The sequence below is a fragment of the Mesoplodon bidens genome, assembly GCF_964165515.1.
Source record: "Mesoplodon bidens genome assembly, chromosome: 1".
Classification (NCBI taxonomy): Eukaryota; Metazoa; Chordata; class Mammalia; order Artiodactyla; family Ziphiidae; genus Mesoplodon; species Mesoplodon bidens.
The window spans coordinates 85,712,022-85,718,588 of NC_138176.1; the positions used below are offsets into that span (position 1 = coordinate 85,712,022).

Here is a 6,567-nt window from a genome sequence, read left to right on the forward strand (position 1 = left end):
TATTTTATAATTGAGCTATAAAATTAGTTCAAATACTACACTTGTTTTTTCAGTACCTATCAATAAAAATTGCAGAGTTTTGTCATTTGAAGATTGTATTCATGATTGAACATAATGAGGAGTCCTTAATGGGGGATGTGCCTTTTCTTAAATGTCCCATTTTTATAACTTTGGACCCTCAACATTCTTCAAATGCAGCACTCATTTTCCTGCTCTCGTTTCTTCAGTTTGAAGGCTAATTTGTTAGCTTTCTTCTCTGCTCTCTGTTCCCTGTGCTCTTCTTTTATAACTTGCTTTCTTGCTCTTTTATTTTTTTTGCTTTCATTTTTAGAATGTGGTTGAGTTGATACCTTAAGTAGATCACTGCCATTAATCATCTGCACTTATTTATTTGTTTTCCTGTGAGTCCTTTCTTTGGTAAGCCATTGAGAGGTATTCCTGTTTTATTAAATACTTGGATTTGTTTGGGCTTTGGTTAATATTTGATAAGCTAAGGATGGTTGAATAAATGTGAGCATGTGCTACAAATGAATTCACAATCCCACTTCTCTTTTGCTTCTTCTAGAACTAGAGAAATCATCTCTTCTTCCTCAGACTCATCAATATCATTAACTGGCAGACCTTCATCCTCAGTCTTATAAAGTGTATTCAACTTCATACAATTCTCTGCCTTCTCTTTGCATTCGTCATTAAAAACTTCATGTAACCAATTGCTATCTATTGATACATGAATGGAACCCTCCAATTTGGCATTATCTGGCGCTCCAATATTGTTATCATCTTAATTGCTCATAAAACTTCTCAAACTGCTTACGTAGGGTCAGCTGCTCATTTCTTCTCGCGACTGAGGAAGTAACAGAATTCTCTATGAAGTGACTTTTTATTTCTCCTTCCTAAAAAAATGGCTTCCTATGACTTCATGAGGTTTGCACAGGCAGACGAATCATCTTCATTTGAGAATGGGCTTTAAAAATCATAGTCATCGGGCTTCCGTGGTGGTGCAGTGGTTGAGAGTCCGCCTGCCGATGCAGGGGACACGGGTTCGTGCCCCGGTCTGGGAAGATCCCACATGCCGCAGAGCGGCTGGGCCCGTGAGGCATGGCCGCTGAGCCTGTGCGTCCGGAGCCTGTGCTCGGCAACGGGAGAGGCCACAGCAGTGAGAGGCCCGTGTACCGCAAAAAAAAAAAAAAAAAATCATAATCATCATTCCTCCCTATCACTTTTCTTCCATCTATTCCCTCTTCCTCTCTTGTTCCTCATCAGCCTGAAGGATAAAATCATTTTCACATAGATGCTAGATAACAAAGTTGAAATCATCACCAAGAGCTGCAACAACGTCAGGATCCAAATCCAGTTGAGGACCCAAAATAGCAGCTGTTTTATTTACCAATTCAATATCTTCCTTAAGTTCTGATGCAAACTCTGATTAAGGCAAAGTAATTCCATGGCCTAGAATTATTAAAGTTTCCCCTTTCTCATCTCTCCTGTTATGCTGAAGGTATTTTGAATTTAAGCACATAGGGCCCAGATGATTATTTCAAATGCCATAGGTAGTTATAATCATTGTCAAAGAACTCTTCATAACTTCCTCTGTTTTGCTCACATTCTTCATCATTTATTTTGTGTAGGCAACAGAACCCTCTGGGGTGCATTTTCATCTGCTACTAAAGACTCTGACTCGAATGGACCATGTGGAAAAGACACAGTTTTCCTCTCTCTAAAGAACTTTTCCCCCCATTCTGTTGCTGTGTGGGGCTCACACCAAGAACAGTGACCTGAGGGTCCCAGAGCAGGTGACACATCTTGGAAGTGGACAAGGCCTACCTAGTAGCCACGTCTTAAGGCCATGCCATACATCTACTCTTGGACTTCACAGTGCAGGTCTGAAGAATTGGCTCAGAGACACAATAAAAGCTACAAATATTATTCCACCCAACAATGCTGAAAAACACTTAATCCCTGCCTCAGCTACACCTTAAAGGTCAGCCAAAGCTGTCAAAAGAGTCTCAAGTTACCTGTCTGACTCTGTGCCCCACTCAGGCTTGAAAACCCACATGGCCTAACACAGTAAAGCCCCAGCCTTGATCAAAACACTGATTTCCCATGCTATTTTGTCCCCTCCCTCATCCATTTCTTATTTATTTCTCAAGGTTGCCTGCCCATTTACCAAGATGTTGGAGTCTGAGTGGATCAATAAGTACTTGATCCCTTCTCCCCATCCTGAGTCTGGAACCAATATAGAGACAGATGTAGGCTCCCAAGAGAAGAAAATAATCACTTAATTTATCACTTTTATTAAAAAGAAAGCTGATTTCTAGAATCAGAGAATTCCAGAGATTGTCCTTTTAAATTAAACTCTTAGTTTTTGGCTTCCATGTGTTCACTGAGTGTTGTTTCTAAATTACTTAACCCCAAAATGAAACTTATTCTTTTCATAATATAGGCCTCCACTAGTTGTTATTTGTTCATTAATAAGTCTACTAATTTTGCCTAGTTAAATAATAATTTGGAAGGCAACTGATTCAGAAGACAGAGTAATCATCAGAGGAAAGTACCAGTAGCACATCTAGTCTCATCCCTGATGATAATTGTTTCTGCTATATAGGTAACCTACTAGTCAGTGAAAACGTTCAGATTTGGATAACAGAAAGTTTAGTTACAAAGGTCAAATCAAATTTCCTCCACTTAACTTTCATGATTTTTCCCCTCCAGTTTGAATTATAGAACAGAAAATGGGAATGACCATTTGTTAGCATTCTTCATGCCACTGAAGAATGTTCCTACCATATTATGTGGAGGCTAGGTGTAAATTAGAGGATATGCTCCCACTTTTTTGTTATGAGGCATTGACGTATCTGTCTTATATTTTTTTATTTTCTATAGAGATAACAATCTGAGAATTGCTTGAGAATGTTTGAGAATGATGCAAAAAAAGAATCTTGGGTTAGGCTTGGAAACAAATATAATTTAAAATATAATATAGTCCATAAGAAAATGTGTTGATTTACGTGTTTAAATACCTGATTGTGACATTTGAAGTGATTATAATATAGCAGGTAGAGAGAAAATTATATCTTTGTAAATATAAGTCAGTGCATTAACAGCAAGAAATTAGTATTGTGAAATTCCAAAATTAATTTGTTATATCAAATATACACAATATTCCTCTTCCCTCTTTTTTATTTTTGTCATATAATGAATTAATAGTATACATTTTTTGGAGTCCATTTTACCTCCATAGTTAGCTTATTAGCTGTAACTCTTGGCCATCTTACTTGCTAGGTTGTTTTAGAGTGTGTATTATACATCTTTAACTGATCACAGTCTACCTCCAAGTGATAATCTATTTTACATACAGAATGAGAATATAAATATAGTATACTTCCATTACTTTACTCTCTGCCTTTTTGCTACTGTCATCATACAGTTTACTTCTAGATATCTTATTAAGCACCTAATACATTGTCACCATTTTTACTTTGAATGGTTGATTATATTTGAAAGATTAATAATAATAAAATAATAATTTAGAAATTTTCTTTTTTTATTGAAGTGTAGTTGATTTACCATGTTGTGCCCATCTCTGCTGTGCAGCACAGTGACTCAGTTATACACACGTATACATTCTTTTTTAATATTCTTTTCCATTATGGTTTATCCCAGGAGACTGGATACAGTTCCCTGTGCTATACAGTAGGACCTTGTTGTTTATCCATTCTAAATGTAATTGTTTGCATCTACATATACCAAACTCCCAGTCCATCCCTCTGCCTCTCCCCTTCCCCCTTGGCAACCACAAGTCTGATCTCTATGTCTGTGAGTCTGTTTCTGTTTTGCAGATAGGTTCATTTGTGTCATATTTTAGATTCCACATATAAGTGATATCATATGGTTATTTGTCTTTCTCTTTCTGGCTTACTTCACTTAGTATGATAACCTCTAGTTGCATCCATGTTGCTGCAAATGGCATTATTTCATTCCTTTTTGTGGCTGAGTAGTATTCCATTGTATATATGTACCACATCTTCTTTATCCACTCATCTGTTGATGGACCTTTAGGTTGTTTCCATGTTTTGGCTATTGCAAACAGTGCTGCTATGAACATAGGGGTGCGTGTATCTTTTTGAATTATAGTTTTGTTCGGGTTTATGCCCAGGAGTGGGATTGCTGGATCGTATGGTAACTCTATTTTTAGTTTTCTGAGGAACCTCCATGCCGTTTTCCATAGTGGCTGCACCAACTTACATTCCCACCAACAATGTAGGAGGGTTCCCTTTTCTCCACACCCTCTCCAGCGTTTGTTATTTGTAGACTTTTTAATGATGGCCATTCTGACCAATGTGAGATGGTACCTCATTGTAGTTTTGTTTGCATTTCTCTAATAATTAGTGACGGTGAGCATCTTTTCATGTGCCTACTGGCCATCTGTATGTCTTCTTTGGAGAAATGTCTATTAAGATCTTCTGCCCATTTTTCAATTGGGTTGTTTGTTTTTTTGTTGTTGAGTTGTATGTGCTGTTTGTATGTTAGAAACTTTCTTTATATTTACCCTCGTGATTACCAGATCCAATGATCTTCAGTCCATCGTGTAGATACAGGTTTCCATCTGGTATCATTTTACTTCTGCTTGAAGTATTTTAACATTTTTTGTAGTGTGAGTCTTCTAGTGATGAAAACTTTCAGCTTCTGTGTTCCTGAAAAAGTTTTTATTTTACTTTGTTGCTTTGTATGATATTTTTCCTGGGTAAAGAACCTCAAGTTTATCATACTTTTCTTTTAGTACTTTAAAGATGTTGCTGCACTTGTCTTCTAGCTTGCATTGTTTTCTTCAAGAAATCTGTCATCACTATCTTTGTGTCTCTGTATATTGTCTTTGTCCTCAGGTTGCTTTTAAGATTTTCCCTTTAGCACTGGTTTTAAGTAATTTCATTATAATGTGACTTGATGTAGTTTTTTCCTTTTTTCTTCCATGTTTCTTATTCTTGGGGTTTGTTAAGTTTCTTGGATCTATGTGTTTATGATTTTAATCAAGTTCGGTACATTTTCAGCCACTATTGCTCTAGATATTTCCTCCTCCCAGCCTTTTGGAGACTCTGATTACATGCATATTTGGCTGCTTGTAGTCATTCTACAGTTAATGGATACTCTGTTAATGTTTTCAATCTTTTTTCTCTATATATTTCATTTAAAATAGTTTCTGTTGCTGTGCCTTCAAGTTTGTTAATTTTTTTCTTTTCAGTGTATAATTTATTAATTCCATCTCATGTATTTTTCCTCTTAGATGCTATAATCTTAACCTCTAGATGTTCCATTTGGGCTACTTTTATGTCTTTTATGTTTTACTTACTTTCAAACTCTTCTCTAACTGCTTGAACATATGGAATACAGTTGTAACTGGTTTAATAGCCTTGTGTACTAATTTTATCATCTGTGTCATTTCTGTATCAGTTATGATTGATTGATTTTTTTCTCATTATAGATTATATTTTCCTGCTTCTTTGTATGCCTGGTAATTTTAAAATTTGATATAAGAAATTGTGAATTTTCCCTTGGGTGTTTCTATTTTCGTATTTCTTTAAGGTATTCTTGAGCTTGTTTTAGGATACAGTTAGTTGGAAACCATTTGATCCTATGTGGATCTTGCTTTTAAGCTTTGTTAGGTGAAACTACAGTTGTATTTAGCCTAGAGTTAATTCACCCCAACTAGTGAGGCAAGACCCTTCTTAGTACTCTGAACAATGATGCTTAATAATGAGATTTTTGATTTTCTGACAGTTGGGACAGACATTATTCCTGACCCTGTTTGGCCTCCTAATGCTGCTTGCTCTAATCTTTTCTTTTCTGGACTCAGGTAGTTTCCTCACTATATATGTACTGATCAGGACTCCACTGAATACTCAGCAAAAACTTCTGCAGATCTCAAGGGTTCTCTCTTTGTAAAACATTGTCCCTTCCAGTACTCTGTGATGAAAATTTTAGCCATCTTCATTTTCCTGGACAGCCAGCTCTGCCTCCTAACTCAGGGAGATACCTGGGCTCTGTCTGACATTCCCCTCCCTGTGCAATACCCTGGAAACTTTTTTCAGGCAGTAAGCTAGGTAATCAAAGGGCTCACCTCAACTTTTCCCTGTCTCTAAAGGATCACTATCCTTCATTGCCTGATATCCAAAGTTTTGAGTGCTGTTGTTTCATATATTTTGTCTGTTTTTTTCAGTTGTTTGAAGAGAGAATGTAAATCTAACCCCTCTTATTCAGTCTTGAATGGAAGTGGAAGTCCCATTGGTTGATTTTTTTTTTTTTTTAATCTTGCACCGGCCTTACATACTGGTGTAAACCCTACTTGGTCATGATCCACCATTCTTTTTATTTATTGCTGGATTGGGTTTGCTAACAGTTTGTTGAAGAATTTTACATCTGTGTTCCTAATGGATATTGGTCTGTACTTTTCTTTCCTCATAATGCCCTCAGGGTAATGCCACCTTCATAAACTGAATTGGGAAATGTTTTCTCCTCTTCTACTCTCTGCAACAAGTTGTATATAATTTATATTATTTCTTGGTTTTTAAA

The 6,567-nt window shown here is 36.5% G+C and overlaps 1 pseudogene across 1 annotated transcript; it reads right to left on the minus strand.

Annotated features, from left to right (window-relative positions):
* Window positions 1-162: 162 nt before the first annotated feature.
* Window positions 163-4,616, minus strand: LOC308625989 (protein LTV1 homolog; annotated as a pseudogene). Its single transcript has 2 exons — window positions 4,550-4,616; window positions 163-915 (listed from the first exon to the last, which is right to left on the minus strand). The product of its transcript is annotated as a protein LTV1 homolog (transcript).
* Between the last annotated feature and the right edge of the window lie 1,951 nt (window positions 4,617-6,567).